The sequence below is a fragment of the Bufo gargarizans genome, chromosome 5, assembly GCF_014858855.1.
Source record: "Bufo gargarizans isolate SCDJY-AF-19 chromosome 5, ASM1485885v1, whole genome shotgun sequence".
In the NCBI taxonomy this organism is placed as follows: Eukaryota; Metazoa; Chordata; class Amphibia; order Anura; family Bufonidae; genus Bufo; species Bufo gargarizans.
This window is the reverse complement of record NC_058084.1, coordinates 14712402-14739433: the sequence shown is the minus strand read 5'-3', so window position 1 is coordinate 14739433 and position 27032 is coordinate 14712402. Positions and strand designations below refer to the sequence as shown.

At 44.9% G+C, this 27032-nt stretch overlaps 1 protein-coding gene across 6 annotated transcripts in view; it reads left to right on the top strand.

The window, feature by feature from the left end:
* The window catches only part of PTK2 (protein tyrosine kinase 2), a 451150-nt gene that overhangs the window by 276766 nt on the left and 147352 nt on the right, over nt 1-27032 (top strand). For 3 of the 6 annotated variants that reach the window (XM_044292787.1, XM_044292781.1, XM_044292784.1), the window contains exons 1-2: nt 21516-21669; nt 23951-24069. The exons of 2 other annotated variants lie outside the window; for them this stretch is intronic. The gene's annotated coding sequence lies outside the window, so the exon portion shown is untranslated. Of the gene's footprint in view, nt 1-21515; nt 21670-23950; nt 24070-27032 lie in introns of those variants that run through there. One more of the 6 variants, XM_044292785.1, reaches the window with a different exon arrangement.

Here is a 27032-nt window from a genome sequence, read left to right as displayed (position 1 = left end):
GCCTGGGATCCAGCATATCCAGGTAGGAGCACCATGAAACGTGCACAAAACATTAAGAGACATTATAGGCTACCCTACACCACTGTGGAATTCCTACCCCTGGGTACCATCTACCACAGTAAGGTACCCCTGGCCGTTGTCGTGCGTCGCACATATAGCTGTATTTCACCTGATTAAAGCAATGTTTTTCTTTTGTTGATCCAAGACTCCATTCCCAAGTTGTGATACTTTTTCTTGAAATGGACCTTAATCCTTTAGTGTAACAAGGGTGTCACCATTGCTCCTGTTGCACCCAAGCTCGGCTCTTTCTATAATCAGCCTCACCCTCTCTGACTTGGCAAGGCAGGGGCAAAGGGAGGGAATGGCCACAGAAAGGAACAGTGCTTGGGTGCAACAAGAGCAATGGTAAAACTCAGCAACGGAGCCTCAGATCAACAAAAGGAAACAGTCTTCTAATCAGTAGTGTTGAGCGCGAATATTCGAATTGTGACTTTTTCAGAATTCCTACATTGTCCCAGCAAGCTCCTAAACGGCTGTCTTTTTGTGTGTGTTTTTGTTCTATCTCTCACAGACATGGCAGACGTGTCCTATCACAGCAGTGACTGAGCTCAGTATGGTGTCTGCGCTTCAGAGCAAGCATAAGGCAAGATAGATCAACCAATAACCTCCATCCTGATTGTCTGTCAGGCTCACTGCAAAGCATTGTGGGCAAGTCTACTGCCTTCAACTTCCATGTCCTTTGTCCTTCACTAGTGTACTGAATTTTAAATGTAAAATAGAGGGCCCTGTTCTGGCGACTCGTCCTAAGCAAATCGTCAAACTTCAGATTCATTTGGAAGAATTTTTGCGAAATGTACGATAAATCAACTTCGTTTAGAATTGATTTGCACATCTTTAGTGTGAGAATGACTTGTGTTAAGAGCTATGAGAATTGCCTTATATGGAGGAGGTGAGATTATTCCTAACTACAGTACATTTCCCTTCTGGTCTATAGCAGTGGTTTTCAACTTGTCCTGAAAGGTGTGAGTATGATCTGTGCTGAGAGGTGTGAGAACTAACTTTGCTGAAAGATGTGAGTATGACCTGTGTCAAAAGGTGTGAGAATGACCTCTGCTGAGAGATTTGAGAATGACCTGTGCTAAGGGATGAGAGAATGGCTTGATCTGTAAGTTCTGAGTAAGATCTGTGCTGAGATGTGTGGCAATGACCTGTGCTGAAAGGTGTGAGAATAACCTGTGCTAAAAGGTGTGAGAATGACCTCCGCTGAGAGATATGAGAATTAGTGTTGAGTGCGAATATTCGAATTGCTAATATTTATCGCGAATATGTCCATCCAGTTCGGCCTGTTCTCCTGCAAGATGATCCAGAGGAAGGCAAAAAATCCTGTGAGATAGAAGCTAATTTCCCCCACTTAAGGGGGAAAAAATTCCTTCCCGACTCCAATCAGGCATCAGAATAACTCCCTGGATCAACGATCCCTCTCTAGTAGCTATATCCTGTAATATTATTACACTCCAGAGATACATCCAGGCCCCTCCTAAACTTTTTTATTGCACTCACCATCACCACCTCCTCAGGCAGAGAGCTCCATAGTCTCACTGCTCTTACCGTAAAGAATCCTCTTCTATGTTTGTGTACAAACCTTCTTTCCTCCAGACGCAGAGGATGTCCCCTCGTCACAGTCACAGTCCTGGGGATAAATAGATGATGGGAGAGATCTCTGTACTGACCCCTGATATATTTATACATATTAATTAGATCTCCCCTCAGTCGTATTTTTTCTAAAATGAACAACCCTAATGTTGATAATCTTTCAGGTTACTGTAGTTGCCCCATTCCAGTTATTACTTTAGTTGCCCTCCTCTGAACCCTCTCCTCCTCTGCTATGTCTGCCTTGTTCACAGGAGCCCAGAACTGTACACAGTACTCCATGTGTGGTCTGACTAATGATTTGTAAAGTGGTAGGACTATGTTCTCATCACGGGCATCTATGCCCCTTTTGATGCAAACCATTACCTTATTGGCCTTGGCAGCAGCAGCCTGACACTGGTTTCTACAGCTTAGTTTGCTGTTTATTAAAATTCCTAGGTCCTTTTCCATGTCAGTGTTTTACCATTTAGTATGTACGGGTGACTTGCATTATTCCTTCCCGTGTGCATAACCTCACATTTGTCAGTGTTAAACCTCATCTGCCACTTATCTGCCCAAGCCTCCAATCTATCCAGATCCCTCTGTAGTAGTATACTGTCCTCTGTAGTTTATATATATATATATATATATATATATATACACTATACTGTCCTCTGTAGTATATATAGTATACTGTCCTCTGTAGTATATATACAGTATACTGTCCTCTGTAGTATATATAGTATACTGTCCTCTTCAGTGTTAATTACTTTACACAGTTTAGTGTCATCTGCAAAAATTGACATTTTACTGTGTAAGCCTTCTACAAGATCATTAATAAATATATTGAAGAGAATAGGGCCCAGAACTGACCCCTGAGGTACCCCACTAGTGACAGTGACACCCTGAGTGTGTACCGTACCTGTGCTGAAAGATGTGAGTGTGAATTGTGCTAAAAGGTGTGAGTAGGACCTAATAATAATAATCTTTATTTATATAAAACCAACATATTCTGTAGCGCTTTACAGTTCAGGTGTTCATGTACAAACTGAGTCATAAATAAGATAGCAACAAATAGTCAACAATTAAAACAAGTCGAATGAGGGCCCTGCTTACAATCTATGAGGAGATAGGGGTGAGACAAAAGGTAACAATGGTCCAGCCATCGTAAAACACAATAGGAGAGTAGATCTAAGGCTGCATGAGCCAGTCACCAGCTGGTATCTTACTGCTTTTGAGTTCATGGGGTGTGGATATTTGACAAAGGGTCAGATTCTGAAGAATGATGCTGAAGGGTGGTGTGGGGAGGCACGGTGAGTGGAGAGGTATTAGATTAGGGGATGTGAGGCTAACCTAAAAATATATTTTTTAGGGAGCGCCTAAAACTGTGGATGTTATGAATCCCCTTATTGCTTGGGGTAGGGCATTCCAGAAAACTGGTGCAGCTCGGGAGAAGTCTTGGAGACAGGAGTGAAAGGTTTTGATTATGGTGGATGTGAGCAATAAATCATTAGCTGAATGGAGGGCACAGGTAGCATGGTAGACAGAAATGAGGAATGATATGTAGGGGGTGCAGCACTGTGAAGAGGCTTGTGGGTGAGAATAAGGACTTTAACTTGAATCCTGTAATGTATGGGTAACCAGTGCAATTTAGTAGCGGCTAGACAGATAGATGAGCCTGGCTGCTGCGTTCAAGATAGATTGGAGAAGGGAGAGTCTGGTGAGAGAGAGACCAATTAGTAATGAACTACAGTAATCAAGAGGGGAATGGATCAGTAACAGTAAGGAAGGGGCAGATTCTAGAGATGTTTTTGAGGTGCAGGTGACCTAATCGGGTAAGAGATTGAATAAACGGAGTGAATGAAAGATCAGTATCAAACATAGCACCAAGACAGTGGGAATGCAGCCTAAGCCTGATGGTAGGGCCAAACACTGAGATATCAGGTTTAGGTAGGTTAGTAGATGGAGGAAAGCCCAGAAGTTCAGTTTTGGAAAGATTCACTTTTAGATAGAGAGAGGACATGATGTTAGAGACAGTGGACATACAGTCACTGGTGTTCTGTAGTACAGCAGGGATGATGTTACAAGATGAAGTGTATAGTTGGGTGTCATCAGTATAAAGATTGTACTGAAAACAAAATCTGCAGCTAGTCTGTCCAATAGAGGCTATGTAGAGAGAAAAGAGAGGAGGACCTAGGACTAAAGCCTGAGGAAACCCAACAGCAAGAGGGAGAGGAGTGGAGGTAGAATCAAAGAATGACAAAAGAGCATCCAGGGAGATAAGAAGAAAACCAAGAGAGAACAGTGTCCTTCAGGCTGAAAGATTGGAACATGGTGAGGAGGAGATGTGGTCTTCAGTGTGAAATGCAGCAGAGAGATCAAGGAGAATTAGTAAAGAGTAGTCACCATTGCATTTAGCATTCAGGAGGTCATTAGTCACTTTGGTCAGCGCAGTTTCTGTAGAATGTAGGATGCGAAAACTAGGTTGTAATAGATCAAGTAGAGAGTTACCAGAGAGATAGCGGATGAGACCAGAGTAGACCAGATGCTCCAGGAGTTTGGGGATTAAGGGGAGAAACAAGAGGGGAAGATACCAGAATAGAGAGAGAGGTTGAAGATTTTAGTTAGGTGAGTAGTGATAGCCGAGGAGAGTGACTGGAGGGGGTGTGAGGGAATAGGGTCAGTGGTGTATGTGGTATGACGAAAAGAAGAGAGGAGCCTGGAAATTTCTTCTTCTGTGACTCGGTTGAATGTGGAGAGTGAGCCAGAGGAAATTTAGGTGGGAAAGAGATCAATGACATTTAGGGGCTAGGAACTAATTTCCTGTCGGATATTTTTAATTTTCTCTTTAAAGTAGGTGGCTAGATCATCAGCACAGAGGTCTCTTGTGGTGTGTAAGTTCAGCACACAGCAAGCCCATCCCCAGAGGCTCTACTAGTTCCAGGGTTAGGATGCCAGGCGGTGGTATGGCTATGAGGGGTGTCATGGTGCTCATAGCTGGATCTGGCGCTCAGAGATCAGGCCGCATAGCCTCCACACAGAAAGTTCGCAATTGGCAGGAACTGAAATGAGCAAGGTCCAGAGTTTCATGCAAGTTGAGTTGATTTACTCGATACTGGCAAAAATGGGTAGCAGCTCATACAGAATCACAGTAACTCTTGGCTACAGCCGGTTTTAGGGTGCACTGGCAGGTGAACTGGGTTCTTTCCTCTATCACTGCTGTGCTGAACTCTACCTCTGTCTGATATCTTGTAAGTGGCCTCTTTCATCTGGGCTACATGCCACTAATAGCAGGCTCTGACCACACTTTGATACTGTTTTCAATTATAGCTCTTGCAACCCTTGGGTTAGGGCTGACTTGACTCTGGCTGCAGATTGCCTGCTTCTAGGCCAGGGCTCCACTGCACGACTTCTCTAGCGTTTGGCAAGGACCAAAACTCACGCTCAACTCACTGTATCTTCCTTCAACCCCTCCCTTGGATGGGAAACAGGACTAGCCCACTTTTGCCTAAAAGGGGTGAGAATGGAATAGTAAACGCCATTTTATCTGAAGATCTCTCACTGCCAAACACACTGGCACCAGCTGGTAAACCAGGCACAGTGCATGACATACAATAAATAACAGTTACATAGCACTTTCTGAGCAGACCTGGAAACATAAAGCATAGTGGTGTCACACATTGGTTAGGCATTAGAGACAGTAACAGGTGGTAGGTAATGTCCACTTTCGGGTACTACATGAGTTTTTCTCCATAGGTTTCGGCACTTCTGGAGCATCGCTGGAGGAAGTAAGTTTGAGGTGTTAGCGAGGGTTGCTTTCATTTCTGTTTGGAGGTTGTAAGTGTAGGGGGTGCTACTTCATCCAGGGCCCTTCTGAAGGTGTCATTATAGTGTTTTTCAGCCAGTTCTGGACAGGAGAAGGAAAATATTGTGGACAGTGATATCTGTAGAGGGTCTGTAAGTTTCTTAGTGTCAATGCCTTGTAGACTTGATAAGTGGGAGTGTGCTGAGATGCATGAGGACTTGTGACAGAGAAGGAGAGAAGCTTGTGGTCAGAGAGAAGGAAAGTAGTGTTAGTAAAGTTGGAAATGGAGCAGTCTTGTTAAAAGACCAGGTCAAGTTTGTTACCTTCTTTATGTATCTGAGAGTTTGAAAGTTGTGAAAGTCCAACAGAGGAGGTTAGACAGAGGAGGCAGACAGGGAGATAGGGCTGTCTATAGGTATGTCAGTCACCCAGAATGAGAATTGGTAGCTATGAAGACAAGAAGTGCGGCAGCTAGGCAGCAAAGTGATCCAGGAACTGGGTGGGTAAGCCAGTGGGTCAGTAAATAACTGCAAATCTGAGGGAGTAGAGATGGAAGAGTCTGAGAATGTAGACCTCAAAAGTTGGGAATGGGAATGATGGTACTGGAGGAATGACCTGGAAAGTGCATTGTGGGGAAAGAAGTACACCAACTCCACCACTTGTTGTCTGTTGTCAGGTCTGGGGGTAAGTGAAAAATGTAGGCCACCATAAGAGAGAGCAGCAGAAGAAGCAGTGTCAGAAAGCTGAATCCAAGATTCAGTGAGCACCAGCAGGTTAAGAGAATTAGTCAGAAAGAAGTTATGAATGTATGGGAGCTTGTTACACACCGACCATGGGTTCCAGAGATGATTCATAAAAGTGAATAAAGCATGTAAGCTGTACATGGGGGAGGGAAGGAAAGAGTGGCTGATGTGGAGAGAGTGAAATGGAGGTATAACAGGGCGGTGAGTTGTGGCAGTAAAGAGCAAACAGTAATATGGACAGAAGGTTAAAAGTGTGTAAGGGTGACTTGCATGACAAACCTGTCTCCTTCCCTGTCTAACTGCCATGTTTAACTGCTAGACACATGTAGACGATGACACTTTGAGCAAGGTGACCCATGCCCAAACCCAGTCACCCGTATGACCAGTACTGAAATGTGTGAGACTGACCTTTGCTAAGAGGTGTGAGCATGAACTTTCATGAGAGGTGAGAGAATGACCTGATGTGGGGATTGTAGTAGTTTGAACATTTCTGGGGTACAGTGGGCAGCATTGTGATGTATTACTCTAGGCATTCCTAAACTTTTCCAGGCATACTTTTTATAGGTCATTCTCACACAGAGCCCAATACTTGGACAGCATCCAATGATGGTGAATTCTCATGTTCTCACTCAACATTTATCAAATCTGCATGTTCCAAGTGAATGGGCTAATCCTTATTTTTCAGTGCCACCTCTGTGGGGTCTGCAAATATGAGTAGTCCAACAGAAAGAAGATGTTCAGGAGAGGAGAACACTGTTTTCTCAATGTCCAGGTTTAAGGTTCCCATAAGGAAAGATGATTAAGATGGGAAGCAAGCTCATAAAGCACCATAGACTTAAAGGGGTTTTCCGGCCTCTTCTTTAAATTTGGGGAACTTTAATTACCTGTGGAGGGAAGTACATTACAGTTATACTTAACCTCCGCAGAGCAGCCCTTTATAGGATCCTCTTCTTGGTCACGTGGCCGCTCCAAACGCAGTTTCCAGGCTTCTGGTCCAGCGCTGTCTTCTTTTTTTCCTGCCTGAGGAACGTCATCGCTGACATCACTGCCTCCTGCCGGCCTTCTCAGGTCCCGACTCATGTACACTACTGAGCATGCATCGGGACCGGCTGTCTTTTTAGTGTACAGGATTACTTGAGAAGCCTGTACTGACTGATACACAGCACAATGTAAGCACTGTGTATGAGTCTCAGCATAGCGATCAGCCACAGAGGTTGAAGGTGACTTATATGGAGGCCAAATTCATGATGATTGTGAATGTGCCATAGATTTCTATAGAGGAGGTGAGGTCATTTTATGAGGAGTCTTATGATTTCTTATAATTTCATTTCTAGACAGATTGATGAACCCCAGTCTACAGCAATGAGAGGGTTAATATCACTCAATAAAAGTCGTTCCTCAGACTCCTTTTTGCAGGAAATATGATATCAGGACAAGAAAAGGAAAGAGAATTATTTATGTGTGCTCAGGCATTCGGTGAGCCTGGTTCTTCTCTTCAGATTGCCATACGGCGCTTCAACCGCATGTCACATCCAATCCCCATTATTACACACATAGAAACACACAAGAGGCGGACAACCGCTCCGAACTTCATATGTTAGAACTTCACACGTTACAGACAATTTCTCACACAAAGGGGAAGAAAAGTAGAAGATGACATAAACCAACAAGATTACAGAGCCAAGAACTTGCCTCAAAAGAAGACTTTGTATTCAATGGGAAAAAAAAGCAGAATTAGGGCTCATTCAGGCAAACGTGTGTGGCCCAAGACCTTATTGTGGAGTGCAAAAAGTGGGTGTGCAATATAAGGGCACCGCCTATGAGTGCTCAGTATAACAGATACAGTGTGACTTGAATGGGTCCGCAATCTGCAAGAAGAGAGTGGTGCATAGTTGAGGACCGGACCGGAAGGGCCACGGTACTTCATAGTGCTTCCGTGGGATTTTGATCCGAGCCTCAACACCGCGAAAACATAGAACATGTTCTATTTCTTTGCCGTGAAGACTGAATCTTGCCGATCGCAGACCCATTCAAAATAATGGGTCAGAATCCACAAATGGCAGCCGCACGGTGATTGCCAGTGCATTAAGGAATGCTATTTGTGGTCTACAGCACAGGCACAAGGCGAACACGTTCGTTTGCATGAGCCCATATTAGATCAACCCATAATAGGAAAAAAAAAATACACTACTCACAAAAAGTTAAGGATATTTAGTTGTGGGTGAAATTTCAGGATGAGCTTTGCAGGTGAACTTAATCTGACCTTCTATAAACTACTGAATGCACATGTCCAACTGTTCAGTGTTTCAGTACTTTATGCACAACTTGCTGTTCTCTAACAAGGAGCTTAACGGCCAAATTCACAACAGGTGTTTGATCCATGAATCGCCCAATACTTTTCATGGTTCAATTGGAATTGGTATTAAACAGTCCTCCTCATCATGCTGTTCACATTTTGACATCCTGAGACCAAGACGACACCTAACAATTGATGAACAGTACATCGCCATTGCAATGCTTCAAGCAGGATGTTCCAAGATGGAAGTGGCCACTGAGCTTAGAGTGTCACAGAGAGTCATCAGCAGGGTGCAACAGAGATACAGAGAGACTGGAAAAGTCAAAGAAACGCAGAGAAGTGGTCGTCCTTTGGCTACATCCCACAGTGCTTCCTTGTGAACAGTGTCCTGCGGAACGGAATGATGAATGTCACACAACTCCAGGCACATTTAAGGAAGGTGAGAGGCACCCAAGTGTCTTGTCAGACCATTGGAAACCAACTACATCAGCGCAATTTGTGTGATAGACGACCTACAAGGGTACCGGACCATACCACGAGGCACAGGCATCATCGTCTTGCATGGGCCAGGGAGCAATCTATGCTGGACGAGGGACCAGTGGGCCTCAGTGCTGTTCACTGAAGAAAGGCAATTCACGCTGAGCAGAATTAATGGCCGCTAACGATGTTAGAGACGGCAAGAAGAGCGCTATGCATCAGCCACTGTTGTCAGCAGACGAGCCTTTGGTGGTGTTACAGTGTGGGCAGGTGTGTCTAGTCAATAAAGAACTGCCCTACACTTTGTGACTGGTCCAGTGACAAGCCCATACTACTTGAAGAAAATAATGAATCCAGTTAGTGTGCCTCTGCATGGACAACACAGGCCTAATTTCATCTTCATGGAGGACAATGTGCCAGCTCATCCAGGTGGCATCATTAGGGAATGACTCTTAGAGACTGGAGGACCTCAAATGGAGTGGCCTCCACTTTATCCAGATCTGAATCCTATTGAAAACCTATGGGATCAGCTGAGTCGCCATAACTCTGTACCCCAGAACCTCAATGACCTGAGGACCGCCCTTCAAGAAGAGTAGTATGCCATGCCTCAGCAGACAATAAGGCGACTTCTGAACAGCAGGAGACATCAATGTCAAGCTGGAATTGATACTCAAGGCCACATTACAAGATTTTGAGACATTGACACTTTGTGGGGGTATACCCAGCACTGGTGTGGGCTTTTGTGTCAATAAATAGTTTGAAATGAGGAAATTACCACTGCTGCTTCTACTTAACCCCATAGGGACCCATGACGTACCGATACGGCAAGGATCCCGAGTCCTTAAGGACCCATGACGTACCATTACGTCATCTATAGTTCCGATCACCGCCGCCCGGCGGGCGGTGATCGGAACACGGTGCCTGCTCAAATCATTGAGCAGGCACCACGGCTAAATGCCTGCGGTTTGCGGCTTTTATTGTGCGGGCGGCGTGCCATCGGGTCTCCATGGGGCTGTGGGGGGGGACTCGATGGCATGGAAGGCAGCGCGATGCCTTCCTGAGGCATCTGCGCTGCCTTCCGGTGAAGAGCCTGTGAGATCCAGCCCCCTGGATCTCACTGGCCCCGGAAGCTGTATGAGTAATACACACAGTATTACTCATACAGCCAATGCATTCCAATACAGAAGTATTGGAATGCATTGTAAAGGATTAGACCCCCAAATGTTTAAGTCCCAAAGTGGGACAAAAAATAAAGTGAAAAAAAGAAGTTGAAAAAATAAAGTTTTCCCCCCAAAAAATTAAAAATTTCAAGTAAAAATAAACAAAAACTTCATTTTCCCCAAATAAAGTTTTTAAAAAATTGGTAAAAAATAGGGGGGAAAAAATATACATATTAGGTATCTCCGAATCCATATCGACCGGCTCTAAAAAAATATCACATGACCTAACCCCTCAGATGAACACTGTAAAAAATAAAAAATAAAAACTGTGCTAAATAAACAATTTTTTTGTCACCTTACATCACAAAAAGTACAACAGCAAGCGATCAAATAGGCGTTTGCCGACCAAAATAGTACCAATCTAACCGGCACCTTATCCCACAAAAAGTGAGCCCCTAACTGAGACAATCGCCCCAAAAATAAAAATAAACTATGGCTCAGAATATGGAGACATTAAAACATATATTTTTTTGTTTTAAAAAAGCTGTTATTGTGTAAAACTTACATAAATAAAAAAAAGTATACATATTAGGTATCGCCGCGTCCGTATCCACCGGCTCTATAAAAATATCACATGACCTCACCCCTCAGATGAACACCGTAAACATTTTTAAATAAAGACTGTGCTAAATAAACCATTTTTTGTCACCTTACATCACAAAAAGTGTAATAGCACGCACCCCAAAATAGTGCCAATAAAACCGTCATCTCATCCCGCAAAAATCATACCCTACCAAAGGTAATCGCCCAAAAACTGAAAAGAATTATGGCTCTCAGACTATGGAAACACTAAAACATGATTTTTTTTTCTTCAAAAAAGAAATCATTGTGTAAAACTTACATAAATAAAAAAAAGTATACATATTAGGTATCGCCGCATCCGTGACAACCTGGTCTATAAAAATATCACATGACCTAACCTGTCAGATGAATGTTGTAAATAACAAAAAATAAAATCGGTGCCAAAACAGCTATTTCTTGTTATCTTGCCTCACAAAAAGTGTAATATAGAGCAACCAAAAATGATATGTACCCTAAACTAGTACCAACAATACTGCAACCCTATCCCATAGTTTCTAAAATGGGGCCTTTTTTTGGAGTTTCTACTCTAGGGGTGCATAAAGGGGGCTTCAAATGGGACATGGTGTCAAAAAAAACTGTCCAGCAAAATCTGCCTTCCAAAAACCGTATGGCATTCCTTTCCTTCTGCGCCCTGCCGTGTGCCCGTACAGCAGTTTACAACTACATATGGGATGTTTCTGTAAACTACAGAATCAGAGCCATGAACACTGAGTTTGGTTTCGCTGTTAACCCTTGCTTTGTAACTGGAAAAAAATTATTAAAATGGAAAATCTGCCAAAAAAAGTGAAATTTTGAGATTGTATCTCTATTTTCCATTAATTCTTGTGGAACACCTAAAGGGTTAACAAAGTTTGTAAAATCAGTTTTGAATACCTTGAGGGGTGTAGTTTATAGAATGGGGTCATTTTTGGGTGGTTTCTATTATGTAAGCCTCACAAAGTGACTTCAGACCTGAACTGGTCCTTAAAAAGTTGCTTCTAAACTTCTAAGCCTTGTAACATCCCCAAAAAATAAAATATCATTCCCAAAATGATCCAAACATGAAGTAGACATATGAGGAATGTAAAGTAATAACTATTTTTTGAGGTATTACTATGTATTATAGAAAAAAAAACACAGAAATATAGAGTCAATTCTGGAGGAGCTGCTCAGCCCCAGACACTGTGGCGTGTCTATCATTGGGGGAGCAGCCCGACCGCATGTGGACCGCAGTAATCGACTAACCCCAGCAAAATATGCATACAATGGAGGATGTCGGCGCGGTCCACATGCACCACAAGAGCAAACTACACGGAATGTAGCGAATAATCATATGAAACACAGAGAGAGAATGCACCAAACAGATATACCACTGACTATACTGGCAAGTCATAAATGCAGGTATTGGAAGCTGAGACTTTCGCCAATATATTCCATTTAAGGAAAATACCGGAGCCCATACCGAAGCTTGGCTGTGAGCTGAATTATATCACCTTCAGACCTTGTTCACACCATAGTTAGAGCAGTGGTTAGGACCCTCTGACATGCTGAGTGACCTTGACGTGGTGCATGATGGGCTCCGGTATTTCCCTGATAGGAATATATTGGCGAAAGTCTCAGCTTCCAATACCTGCATTTATGACTTGCCAGTATAGTCAGTGGTATATCTGTTTGGTGCATTCTCTCTCTATGTATTATAGAAGTAAAGAAATTGAAACTTGAAAATTTGCTAATTTTTACCAATTTTTGGTAAATTTGGTACTTTTTTATAAATAAAAATGATTTTTTTTTTACTTCATTTTACCAGTGTCATAAAGTACAATATGTGATGAAAAAACAATCTCAGAATGGCCTGGATAAGTAAAAGCCTTTTAAATTTATCAGCACTTAAAGTGACACTGGTCAGATATGCAAAAAATGGCCTGGTCCTTAAGGTGAAATAGGGCCGAGTCCTTAAGGGGCTAAATGCCCATTTTCAATAACTTTGACCAGAAGGCAAATATCTCTAACTTTTTGCGAGTAGTATTTAACAGAACAGAATGCCATTTACTTATTACATAGGAGCAGAATTATAGTAGCTATATTCTTGCACATAGGAGGCAGTATTATAGTAGTTATATTCTTGTACATAGGAGCAGTATTATAGTAGTTATATTCTTGTACATAGGAGGCAGTATTATAGTAGTTATATTCTTGTACATAGGAGCAGTATTATAGTAGTTATATTCTTATACATAGGAGGCAGTATTATAGTAGTTATATCCTTGTACATAGGAGCAGTATTATAGTAGTTATATTTTTGTACATAGAAGCAGTATTATAGTAGTTATATTCTTGTACATAGGAGCAGTATTATAGTAGTTATATTCTTGTACATAGGAGCAGTATTATAGTAGTTATATCCTTGTACATAGGAGCAGTATTATAGTAGTTATATTCCTGTACATAGGAGGCAGTATTATAGTAGTTATATTCTTGTACATAGGAGGCAGTATTATAGTAGTTATATTCTTGTACATAGGAGGCAGTATTATAGTAGTTATATTCCTGTACATAGGAGCAGTATTATAGTAGTTATATTCTTGTACATAGGAGGCAGTATTATAGTAGTTATATTCTTGTACATAGGAGCAGTATTATAGTAGTTATATTCTTGTATATAGAAGCAGTATTATAGTAGTTATATTCTTGTACATAGGAGCAGTATTATAGTAGTTATATTCTTTGTCAATTGTCTTTTTATTGAAAAGCAGCATAAAAAGAGCATCACATACATTAATGTATAAGTCAGGATAATGACATACATACAAATTTGCATTTGACAGTCGCATAGACGTTATACAGAAGGCATAAGTAAGGTGCAGTTTACCTAACTAGATCAGCCAATGACAGCAATTGACAATTAAAGTGCAACCTGAGGTAGGTAAGCCAAGAACGAACCGGTAAGGTAGGGGGGGGGGGGAGAGGGGTGGGAATTAGGATGAGGAGGGAGGAGGGGAAGGTAGGAGGGGGGGGGGGATTGTAATATGTCCTTAGAACTGGACAAATACGGTCTGAGGCTGTTGAAAACCTAATATGATTCCAAAGGGAGGAAGACAGTCATCCCCATCCAATCTCGCTAATGTGTCGGTCACCACCCTAAACCTGTCTCAAGGTCGTTGTCAGTCAAGAATCTCTAATATGCAAAGTACCATTCGCCTGCCTATATGTACACCAGGGGCCCCATAATTTTTTGTGCTTCTCATGAGACCTAAGTTCCCAACCCGCCAGCTCCTCCATACGGTGTATATGGTCCAATTTGCCTAACCACTGAGATACAGTGGGGGGGTCTGAGCTCAGCCACTTTTGGGGGATGAGTAAACGTGCAGCCTGTATCAGGTGTGTACTCAGCTTGTTCCTTGACGGCGATAGGTCCTTCGTTGGGAGCCATAAGAGAACAAGCTGAGGGGTCAACGTCAGGTTAGTATTTAGTATTTCGTTAATGATCTGGGAGACATTGTTCCAATATCCTCTTATCTTGGTGCAGGACCAGAAAATGTGAAGAAGAGTGCCACCGTCCTCCCCACATCTCCAACACCTGTCATGATCACTCAGACCACTAAGAAATAGTTGTTTGGGGGTAAGGTACCACTGCGTGAGAACCTTGTATGAATGCTCTTGGATCTTCACACAGCGGGAGAAGCCATGCGAGTGTGCGTGCATGCGGAGAATATCAGTCTCCGAAAAAGTAGTCTTGAGGTCATTGGCCCAGGTGTGTACATATTGTGGGGTTATGTGGCGCTGAGGTGAGGTCAAGGCCATATATATATTAGATATCAATTTGCGTTGAGGTGAGGGGGGGTTTGCTAACTTCTCAAACCAAGTCTGTGTCACCACACATGGTTTCTGGGCGAGTAGTTGTTTCCCAGCAGAATTGATAGATATTAGGTCTAGGAAGTTTGTTGTCTTCCAAACTTGGCTAAGGGGGTGCTGCTCCGGCAGAGTGCCATTCATTTTCCCTATAAATTCGGTTGTGGAGAAGCTTCTTAGTCTGTGCCAGATCTGTGAGACCTGAGCACTGGAAGGTTGGATAGAGTGTGGTATAAGATCTGCTGGCATCGCGCCGGGAGGATTCTGTAGGAGCCCATGAGCCTTATTGAGCTGTTTAATGACGAAACTGGTGCCCTTTAGGAGCACGTGAGAGTGTAGGGAAGCGTTTGATTGACCCCATAAGGCCGCTTTCTGTAGTTTGGGTAAGCTGCGCTAGCTCCAATTCCGTGCCCAAAGTGCGGTAGGCAGGGGAGTGGAGCTGCAACCACCTCTTCAGGTGTATGGCCCTGTAATACGTCTGGACATCTGGCAATGCTATACCTCCATGACCACGCCCCAGTATCAGCCTCTGGTGAGGGGCCCTAGCTTTCTTACCACCCCACAGGTAAGTCGCAAAAAGTCTACGGATCTTTGTAAAGTATGAGTTAGGTAAAAATATTGGTAACATCTGTAATATGTACATAATTTTTGGGAGGACAAATGCTTTTAGGATATTTTTCCTTCCCATCCAAGAGGAATAAGGGAGGCGTAACGACTGGAGCTGTTTCTGGACCTCTGCTATTAGGGGAGTATAGTTAAGCCGAAATAGGTCGTCCGTGGACGCGGAAATCTGAACCCCCAGATAAGTGACACATGAGGATTGCCATTTAAAGGGTGTAATGGTTTTCAAAATGGCGATGGAGCTCGCCGGAGCACTAACATTTAAGGCTTCTGACTTGGAATAATTCATTTTGTAGTTTGACAGCCTACCATACTCCTCAAACAATCTCAAAAGATGCGGGAAGGCCTCGATCGGGTTGGAAACCATGATCAATAGATCATCGGCATAAGCCACATTGATATATTCTACCTCGTTAATTCCTGTCTTCACTCCACGTATATCTACGTGTTCTCTAATGGCCTGAAGAAGTGTCTCCATGACCAGTACATACAAGGCAGGAGATAGGGGGCAGCCCTGACGCGTCCCGTTGCAAATCGGGAAGGATGGAGACAATGTGCCATTCACCCTAATTCCTTGCACTCGGACCCTTGTATAACGACATGACTGCCTCCTGGAATCTTAGTCGGGATTCCAAACCTCGACAGCGTCCTTCTCATAAAGTCCCAGCTTACCCGATCGAAGGCCTTCTCCGCATCTACGCTGAGAAGCGCTAAGGGGAGGTTTTTCCGTTTGGCCCACTGAATTGCAGCAATCAACCTACAGGAATTATGGTTACCCTCCCTCCCTGGGACAAAGCCAGATTGGTCGGGGTGGATAAGTTTGGGAAGCAAGCGGCCCAGCCGCGTCGCTAGAAGTTTGGACCATATTTTAACATCCACGTTAAGTAACGAGATTGGCCTATAGCTACCGCAGAGTAAGGGGATCTTTCCCCGGTTTTGGGAGTATGGTCACCGTGGCCTCCAATGATTGCTTGTGTAGGGTTTCCCCATTCAGTAGCGCATTGCACCACGTCACCAGATGGGGTATCAGTACATCTGAGAATTTTTTATAATAGCCCGCCGGAAATCCATCCGGGCCAGGGCTTTTACCCGTGGGCATAGAGGTCAGTAGCGATTTCACCTCAAGTTCAGTGACTGGCTCTAATAAGGTGTCGCCTTCTTGGGAGGTTATCCGGGGTAAGCTCAGGCCACTCAGAAACAAGTCTGTTGCCTCTGGTATTGAAAGATCTGGGTGGTCGGGGTCTGATAGGCCGTAGAGTTGCTTATAGAATTCCTGGAATTCTTCTGCAATCTCAGCTGTTTTGTGCAGTATGCTTCCATTGCTGGATTTAATATTGGGTATGAACATGGACTCTCTCTTTTGTTTCGTGAGGAAGGACGTCAACTTAGACCCCTTATCGCCATGGGAATAATGTTTATATTGGGCGTATTGATAGGCTTTTGCATTTTGAATGTTTAAGTGATCTTTTAATTGTGATCTCAGCTGATTCAGTTCGGTCTGAACTGTTAGTGCTTTAGACCGTTTATGGACCGCCTCTTTGTCTGCTATCCGAACCAAGAGGTCATGTAGAATCCTTTGTTTCTCTTTCTTGACCCTACTGCCTAAGGCTATGAGCTCTCCCCGGATAACCACCTTGTGCGTCTCCCAAAGTGTCGTCTGGGCCATACCCGGTGTCGCATTGGTCACAAAGAAGTCCCTTAATTTTTGTTCTAGGGTTGAGGTGTCTGCTTGTCTATCTAGCAGCGTCTCGTTTAAGCGCCACTGTCTAACTGAGGCTGGCAAGCTGGAGAATCTGAGGGCAGCAGAGACTGGGGCGTGGTCAGAGACGGTCACAACACCTATGTCGGCCGAGTCCACCATATCCACGGCGTTGCTGGACAGTAAGATGTAGTCTAACCGTTTATGCGATTTATGCGGTGCTGAAAAGAAGGTGAAGTCCCTAGTATCTGGGTGGGCCTAGTCGCCAGACATCCAGCAGGTTCATATCTGAAATATATCTGTTGATACATCCTAATGCTGACTGGGTCAATTGGGAGGAGCCATCAGAGGCATCAATGAAAGGGTTCAATGTGACATTGAGGTCTCCCCCAATTAACCTGATCCCTTCCGCAAACAACTCAAGTTTGTTCAGTGTGGTCTTGATCCATTGCTTCTGACCACGGTTAGGGCTGTACAAACTGGCAAGCGTAACCTTTTGCGTGCCAATGAGGCCCTTCACGAATATGAAGCGGCCCTCAGGGTCCGTCAGGGTGGATATCAATGTAAATGGTACTCTCCTAGAAATTGCAATACCCACTCCTCTCTTTGCTTTTGCAAAGGCACTAAAATACCAGTGCTGAAAGTATGGGTTCTGAATTTTGGGTATATGAGCCTCTTTAAAATGTAGCTCCTGAAAGAAGCAGATATCTGTATTATTCTTTTTTAACAGACGGATGACCTGAGAGCGCTTTTGTGGGGTGTTAAAGCCCCTGACATTGTACGTTGTACATTTAATTGACGACATCATTGTGAGAATAGGGTATCTTTGGAACCGGAGAACTCCAGCCATACACATCGACCGCATCTAGGGAGTGAACCAATAACATCACAACTAAAAATTCTGTCAACATGACAAATAGAACAGTGCGATGGCTCCCATGCCAGCAACACTGCAGCGGATCTATTGGCTGCAGTGAAGCGGGCGTGAACAGCCATGCAATCAGGCACAAGTACCAGGTTTGTGCCAGTGTAACCCTGGTAAGTAGGGGGGGATGCAATATGGAACCACATTACTCAATGGTGTCCACAGTGCACCACCTGCTGGACTGGTGCGTAATAGCACCTTACAGATATTGGTCTAAGTGAATGCATAAAAAAGGCACAGCAGGGTAAAGTATCTACCCTGCGGAGTACTACAAGAACAGGAACTCTTCAATACTTTTGACAGACAGGTATACTTGCAGCCTCATGGTGTTGCAAAGATCAGCATGAACCTGTCCTTCCCTGGAACCCCTGGGAAGTCACTCATGTAAATTAGGTAGAACTACTGGACAGTCTCTAGGACTTCAGGTGTCTCTTGATCTGTGCTGGTTCTTCCTCTTTTGTGAAGCTTTGAGCCAACCTGCGGCCTCTGGTAGTTCTGGCAGCTGTGTCCCGATGTCGGCAGATGGCAGCCAGGATGGCACATCAAGCGGATCCGTCTGTAACAGCTCCCAGGCAGCCTGGAGGTCTTGAGGCAGGCGAATGGTACAGCGCTTCCCATCCACAGCGAATGTAAGGCCGAAGGGGAATAGCCATTTATACGGCACCTTGTGATGGCGCAGATGCTCTGTGAGGGGCCGCAGCGCCCTCCGTTTATTCAAGGTAGAGGACGCCAGGTCCTGGTAGATGGAGATTTTGGCGCCTTCGTACAGGATTTCTCTCCTGTTTCTAGCGGCCTGCATTAGCGCAGCGGTGTCCACATACCTCAATAGACCGCATACAACGTCTCTAGGGTTCTCCTTCTCCTTCGGCTTCGGCCTGAGCGCTCTATGAATGCGCTCAATCTGGATCTCGGCTGTGCTGGAGCTTCCCAGGAGTAGGGAGAAGATGGCGCCTGCGGCTTCTGGTAAGCCCTCGTGTGCGATGCTTTCCGGCAGGCCACGGATGCGGAGGTTCTTCCTCCTATTCCGATTTTCCTGGTCTTCAATAAGGGAGTACGCTGTGTCCAGGGAGGCTGCTAGTGCCATGGTGTTGTCGCTTGCAGCCTTTACATATTTTGTAATGGACGCCTGATTGTCCTCTAGCGTTTCCACCCTCCCGCCAATATGCTTCAGGTCAGCTTTGATTTCCTGCAGCTCCTGTACAACTGGGGTGAGGGCCGCCGATAACGCTTGTTGCAGGAATTTCTTCGATATCGGAGCAGCGCTATGTGAAGCGGGGCAGGCTTCCCGGTCATTTATGGCCTCTTCATCATCCTCCGATTCTCTGCCCCAGTCATCAGTTTCCGGCGGCGCCATCTTAGGGCCAGCCGGCGCTGGAGCTGGAGACTTCTTATTCAGGTATTTCTCCATGTCGGAGGCACCGCGCTCTGGTTTGCTGGCTTCAGTTTTCTCTCTGGGTATGTATCTACCCACTTTTCCCATTCTTGAGCGATTTAGACCGCAAAATTTACCAGTTAGCAGAGTGGTGAGGAGGAGAGCTCTCCTACATACGTCCGGCCAGGTCTGCCTATAGTAGTTATATTCTTGTACATAGGAGCAGTATTATAGTAGTTATATTCTTGTACATAGGAGCAGTATTATAGTAGTTATATTCTTGTACATAGAAGCAGTATTATAGTAGTTATATTCTTGTACATAGGTGCAGTATTATAGTAGTTATATTCTTGTACATAGGAGCAATATTATAGTAGTTATATTCTTGTACATAGGAGGCAGTATTATAGTAGTTATATTCTTGTACATAGGAGGCAGTATTATAGTAGTTATATTCTTGTACATAGGAGCAGTATTATAGTAGTTATATTCTTGTACATAGGAGCAGTATTATAGTAGTTATATTCTTGTACATAGGAGCAGTATTATAGTAGTTATATTCTTGTACATAGGAGCAGTATTATAGTAGTTATATTCTTGTACATAGGAGGCAGTATTATAGTAGTTATATTCTTGTACATAGGAGGCAGTATTATAGTAGTTATATTCTTGTACATAGGAGCAGTATTATAGTAGTTATATTCTTGTACATAGGAGCAGTATTATAGTAGTTATATTCTTGTACATAGGAGCAGTATTATAGTAGTTATATTCTTGTACATAGGAGGCAGTATTATAGTAGTTATATTCTTGTACATAGGAGCAGTATTATAGTAGTTATATTCTTGTACATAGGAGCAGTATTATAGTAGTTATATTCCTGTACATAGGAGCAGTATTATAGTAGTTATATTCTTGTACATAGGAGGCAGTATTATAGTAGTTATATTCTTGTACATAGGAGCAGTATTATAGTAGTATATTCTTGTACATAGGAGCAGTATTATAGTAGTTATATTCTTGTACATAGGGCAGTATTATAGTAGTTATATTCTTGTACATAGGAGCAGTATTATAGTAGTTATATTCTTGTACATAGGAGCAGTATTATAGTAGTTATATTCTTGTAGATAGGAGGCAGTAATATAGTAGTTATTACTTGTACATAGGGGCAGTATTATAGTAGTTATATTCTTGTAACCATAGGAGCAGTATTATATTAGTTATATTCTTGTACATAGGAAGCAGTATTATAGTAGTTATATATGTACATAGAAGGCAGGATTATAGTAAGTTATATTCTTGTACATAGAAGCAGTATTATAGTAGTTATATTCTTTGTACATAGGAGGCAGTAGTATATTAGGTGATAGTCTTATACATAGGGGCAGTATTATAGTAGTTATATTCTTGTACATAGAAGCAGTATTATAGTTGTTTATATACTTGTACATAGGAGGCAGTATAGTAGTTATATCTTGTACATAGAAGCAGTATTATAGTAGTTATATTTCTTGTACATAGGAGCCAGTATTATAGTAGTATAGTCTTGTACATAGGAGCAGTATTAAGTAGTTATATTCTTGTATGTAGGGGGCAGTATTATAGTAGTTATATTCTTGTATGTAGGGGGTAGTATTATAGTAGTTATATTCTTGTATGTAGGGGGCAGTATTATAGTAGTTATATTCTTGTATGTAGGGGGCAGTATTATAGTAGTTATATTCTTGTATGTAGGGGGCAGTATTATAGTAGTTATATTCTTGTATGTAGGGGGCAGTATTATAGTAGTTATATTCTTGTATGTAGGGGGCAGTATTATAGTAGTTATATTCTTGTATGTAGGGGGCAGTATTGTGACCGATGGTAGAGTAAAGGTGTTGTGCTTAGTTTTTGATAAGTTGGTACCAGACTTGTGCCTCAGTTGTCACTTAATTTTGCCCCTTCTATTACTCAGTAGGGGTGAGAATGATCACAGGTAAAAAAGCTTCACAGCATTAAAAGGGAATGAAATATTTGTGTAATCCTTTGGCATGATGGGAGTTGTATTCCGGTGAGTAGTTGCTCCTCAGCCACGGCTTTAGATGCTAACAGATATGGGCAGTGGCTGCAGCTTGTACAGGTACAGAGGAGGTAGTCTGTACAGGACGCTGGTTCTGCCTTGTGCGGTCGTTGCTGGTAGTTGTTGTCCCTGGTGTGTCCCGGTTGGCTCCAGCACTATCATGTTGCACACACTTCCTGCTCCCGGTATTTGCTGGCTGTGCTCGCTCCTCCTTGTGCTCAGCTTCCTGCACCGCCATCCCCTCTGAGACAGCTGCCAGAATAGGGGGAGCACAAAAGGAAGCTGACGCCGGAGTCATCGGGGGAATGCCGTGCACTGAGGCTCTCCCCCGGTACCGTCCAGTCTGCTAGTCGTGGCTGTCGGTGTCTGTCTGCTGCTGTCTCCTGGGCTCTGGGAGCTCTCGCATTCTGGTCTGTGGTTCCTTTCTGCTGTCTTTTGTGTAATGCTGAGCAGAGATTGTGTGCTGTCTACAGTATGTGTATAGTGAAGGTGGATGCCTCTGCAGGGCTGTCTCATCAGCTGGTCTCCTTCCACTGCCCTCTTATTCTTTCCATCTTGTTTTCTCTTTTTCTCTCCGGCTGTGGCGCGCTCTCTTTGCGGCTGTGGCGCGCTCTCTTTGCGGCTGTGGCGCGCTCTCTTTGCGGCTGTGGCGCGCTCTCTTTGCGGCTGTGGCGCGCTCTCTTTGCGGCTGTGGCGCGCTCTCTTTGCGGCTGTGGCGCGCTCTCTTTGCGGCTGTGGCGCGCTCTCTTTGCGGCTGTGGCGCGCTCTCTTTGCGGCTGTGGCGCGCTCTCTTTGCGGCTGTGGCGCGCTCTCTTTGCGGCTGTGGCGCGCTCTTTGCGCCTGTGGCGCGCTCTCTTTGCGCCTGTGGCGCGCTCTCTTTGCGGCTGTGGCGGCCTGTGGCGCGCTCTCTTTCCTGCTGTGGCGCGCTCTCTGCCCCGCTCTTTGCCCGCCGCACTTTCATGGGCCAAAAAGAAAGCCAAAGATTTTCTTTCCATCTTTTTTTCTTTCACTTGCTTTCTATTTCTTTTGGCGTTTTGCGCTCTCTCCCTCGGTGACTGACCCTCGTCTCCCCTCTGAACGATATTTCGGAGTAGATTATGGGGGCGGTTTATCTCCAGGCCGTTCTTCCCTTGGTGTTGTAGGCGGTGATAATGGAGGAGTCGGCCACGTGGTCCCCTATTATTCCCACAGATATTTGCACTGGCAGCAGGCACAGTTTTGAAGATTAGATTTGTCTGCAGCGGTGCCCCCCAAGTGGTGTCTTTCCAGCTGCTGCAAAACTACAACTCCCAGCATGCCCTGCCAGCTGTCAAGAGTAACGTTTTTCTTTTTCCCTTGGTTACCCCTAAGGCCTTGTGTAGATTTGTTATTACACGTGCGTCCTGGTGTATTTGTATCTAGCTGTTGTAGGCTACAGGAGAAATTGTAAGACTCATACCTAATACTGTATTGAATGTTGCCCTGGCAGCAATAACATTCTCCATTCTTTACACTGCAGGCTGCATTCAGACAACTGGAGGACTGATAGCGCCCCATCATTAAAGTGCTTTTCTGTTTTTATGTACACAAACCTCAGTCACTACATAATCAAAAGTTCTACAAAGTTCCTCTCATTTTCACTATCTCTCCTTGCTGTCAGTGAATGTGAACCTTCTTATTTATGTCCTGTTGCTAGCTACCTCAAATCCGTGGATCATTACTCTGTACCCAATGTCTCACAGGATCATTACAGGGCTTCTGGAGGTAAAGAAATTAAATCCCGTTCACTGACAGTAAGTAGAGATCTTAACAGCTCTGTCTGCCTTCGCAATCAGTTAATTATTTTTTATTTCTTTTATTGTCCCAGTCCATCTAAAATGAAAAATGGAGCAACTTTACATATGGTTTTATTTTAAAAAATTCCTAGTTTTCTTTTTAAGGCTGCAGTGCAATTCTATGTTTCCATAGTAACAGACAACAATCTCGCCAGTGTAGTCGGATTCTGAAATGATTCTCTCTCCCTTCTGTGGACGTCTTCTCCCTTAGACTGCGATCACATGTCCAGTATGCCTGATCCGGTACAAATGGCGGCCGTTGGACGGACAAAAACCGTTGTCCAACCTAAATCCGCCATTTATGCAGGAATTGCAGTCAATGGGGATGAACTGTCGGATCCGGTGAAATCCGGCAGGCTGCCCTCTGTCTGCAGAGCCTTCCGGATCAACTGCCGCAGATGTGAACAGACCCTCACATAAAGTAGGACGCAGATGGAAGAAAGCGCGACTGCAGGATCAGACTACACAGGTTTTGTTTGTAGTCTGTTACCATGGAGACGCACAGGTCTGTGCAGAATGAGAACGATGCTAAGTATTTACCTACCGGTAATTAAATGGCAGTGGAAAGTTGCTTCATTTTGCTTTTCTTAGATGCACAATAAAAAGAAAATGGGTTGGATCAATCCAAGGGATGACGTCACCATGAATCGGCTGAGGCACATTGGAGCTCTGGATTTGGCCTGGTTCTCGGCCCTGTCATTGTATCTGGCGTCACTCTGTTAGGTTTGCACAGTGGGTACCACCTACTGTACAGTTCTCTAAATGCACCAGGTTCCTGGCGATTCTAGATAACGATTGGATAATTTGTCGCTTGTGTCTGGAAGGGGTTAACGAAGCTTCCGCGGTGTTAATCCGTGCGCCTATCATCTCTTTACAGACGGAGATTATTGAGTTTGTGGTTTCTCTGCTCGCAGCCAGCGCTTCAGTCCGTTACGATCTCGTTGGCAAGTCCAGATGTGAAGAGCGGAGGACGGTGCCAAGTTAGTGCCAAGTAAGGTAAAGCTCTTCATTCATATCTGTAATGCGAATCTCACCTACCCGCGACTCCCGCTAGAGGGGGGTACATTGGGGTGATGCATGTCACCCCTCTCTGTGGCTGCTGCGTGCACGTTGCGTTCCCCCCTATAGTGATGTGTCTGCAGTTCACTGGTTGCCCTTTAGGGGGCACTCCACACCTGTCTCCTATGGAATCTGGAGGGTGTATGTCTCTCTGTACCCCCGCAGAGCGTCGTCCCTATCGATCGGCCGTACTGGAGAACTCTGGGAGCTGCAGGAGGACATCTTGTGACCTACTTGAGTGCTGTGATCAGGAAGCAATGGGCTCGGCAGGGTAAAGATTTCCCATCAGCGTCTTAAGATTTCTCCTTCCTCCTCCATCTGGATGTCACTTTCTCACTGATCCTCTCCCCGTAGAGAGAAGGGCTGGCTGCGCAGCGACTGCCGATTGCGCCCCATGAGTGTCATTACCTAATCCACCCCCCCCTCCGCACAGCAAGTTATAGCATGTCCTACAAACGAGCACTCTTTTCCTTAAATACTCTGTGCGGCTGAACATGTCCCCAGCAGCACAGAGCATTTTTAGGAGATGACCGTGCAGCTCTTGTGGCGTCACAGAGTTGAGGTTTAATTCGTGGAAGGAGCAGGTTTCTCTGTGGGAAGACACAGACTGAGAGGGCCGTAGTTGAAGGAGTGGAAGCACAGAGTATTTCAGGAGCGGAGCGCGCTGACCGAGTGGCAAGGGACAGATTGAGAGATCCGAACTGTAAAGTAGCAGGGTCCACAGCAGCACAGAGTATTTCAGGGGCGGGGTGTGCAGGTTGAGTGGCAGGGCACAGATGGAGAGATCTGAAGTGTAAAGGAGCAGGGTCCACAGCAGCACAAAGTATTTCAGGAGGGACACATGCTGTTTCTGTAGAAATCAGTTATTGATATGAAGAAGAAAATGGAGACAGGAGAGGTCAGAGACTGAGAGTTACATAGTGGAAGTAGCAGGGTCTCCCAGCAGTGCAAAGTATTTCAGGAGATGACTGCTCACCTCATGGTTGAGAGGTAGTTAGGGGGGGGGGGGGGCAGATCTCCCAGCAGCACAGAGTATTTGGGGAGGAGGTGGGGTTGAGTGCACTAATAGTCGAAGGAGCTGAGGCCTCCGGGGGATTGTCCTGATCTAATGGCAGGGCGCAGATTGAGAGATCTGTAGTGTAAAGAAGCAGGGTCCACAGCAGCACAGAGTCTTTCAGGAGAGGCATATCTTGTTCTTGTAAAGGTTGGTGACCTAATATGAAGAAAATGCAGACACTTCAGAGGTCAGGGACTAAGTTACATAGTGGAATTAGCAGGGTCTCCCAGCAGTGCAGAGTATTTCAGGAGGGGCAGTGTGCTGATCTCGTGGGCGGGCAGAACAGGGTCCACAGCAGCGCAGATTATTTCAGGAAGGGAATGTTCCCGTAGAAGGCCGTGACTTGAGGTGAAAAGGAGGATGGAGATGGGAGAGTTACATGGTAGGAGGATTGGTACCCAGCAGCACAGAGGATTTCAGGAGAGGAGTGGAATTGTTACCCCTGAATTGTATCACTGCTGCAATTGACCATGTCAATGTAATAGTTCATAGTGTGGATGATGGTAGTAGTGCTGATCACACGCCTCATCCCCGGGCTCCGGGTGACGTTGCGGTGTACGGTCATACAGCGGCCGGTGCAGCCCATTGTTCAGAGTGCTGTGGGGGGAGGGGAGGGGGGTCTCATTTCCTTCCTCTGTGGAAGTGCCGTCTCCATATATAACCCGCGGCCCGCCATCTGCCGCCATTGTCTTCATTCCTTGCGGTTCCTGATATTTGTCGCTGTGACACCTGCGCAGAGATCGGCGGCCGCAGCTTTCATAGAAGAAGTGGAAAATTTAGGTGTTTGTTCCTTGTTTCAGTGGTGACCACATTCTCCACCCACAGGGTCCAGGACGCTGAGGTACGAGGTGCTGTTTGCAGGGTCCTCACACTGTAACCTGGGGGGCAGCAATGTGATCACTGGGACAGTGTGAGGACCTCGTCAAACAGCACCTCGTATCTCAGCCTCCGGCATTACTGTGGGTTTGACATAATGGGGGGGTATTGCGCATAGTCTAAAAAGCTCAAAGGGGTATCTGACCATAGAGCCTATCCAGAAGATCTGTTTTAAATAGCTGCTAGGCCCTACTTTGGGACCCCCACCTAGCTGAAGAAGACCCCCAATCCATTAGTGCAGTGAGGGGATTCAGTCATTTATTCATTGGACACTAATTAAAGGGCCGTTACCATCCACAGGATATGCTGTTCATGCGCTAGAAGACCCCCCTCCACCTATCGGGAGAATGACTGCCAAGTGCATAGGTCTCATAGTGGCCGCACAGATCTCCATTGAGGTCTATGGGAGTTACAGAATCTGCATACTTCCAGGGGTCCCAGAGGAGACCCCCCCCCCCCCCGACCTGACCGGAATGGGGGGTGATCGGAGCACAGGCAGTGGTCTCATATCTGTGTATTTTGGATGTGGCCTCGCCGCGCCGCTTCTCCCCATCTGCATCTCCGGCTGCTCTGGGAATTTCTGCGCAAGGACGTAACCGCGAAGCCGATGGAGCCCAATATGCTCCGTAGCCTTGGGGAAGCCGCCTGCTATCTGCAAATTAGTCTGCTTAATTAAAGCCTTTCCCCCCCCATCCAGCGATATCCATCACCGCTAAGTACGTGTAATTCACCCACAACTATAGTGCGATCGGGGCCGCAAAGAAAGAGGGGGGCTACACGAAATCTGCAGACCATGCGCAGCGCAGCTACTCTTGTGCTGATCCTACGTGTTTTCTGATGAATCGTAGATAACCTTAGGCAAAGGAGAAAGGAGCAGAAATGAATCTGCTCTTATACTCCAGTCACTGCCAAAGCTGCATTTTCAGTTCTATAGGCTGACACTATCAAGGGAAACTTGGGTAAAGAA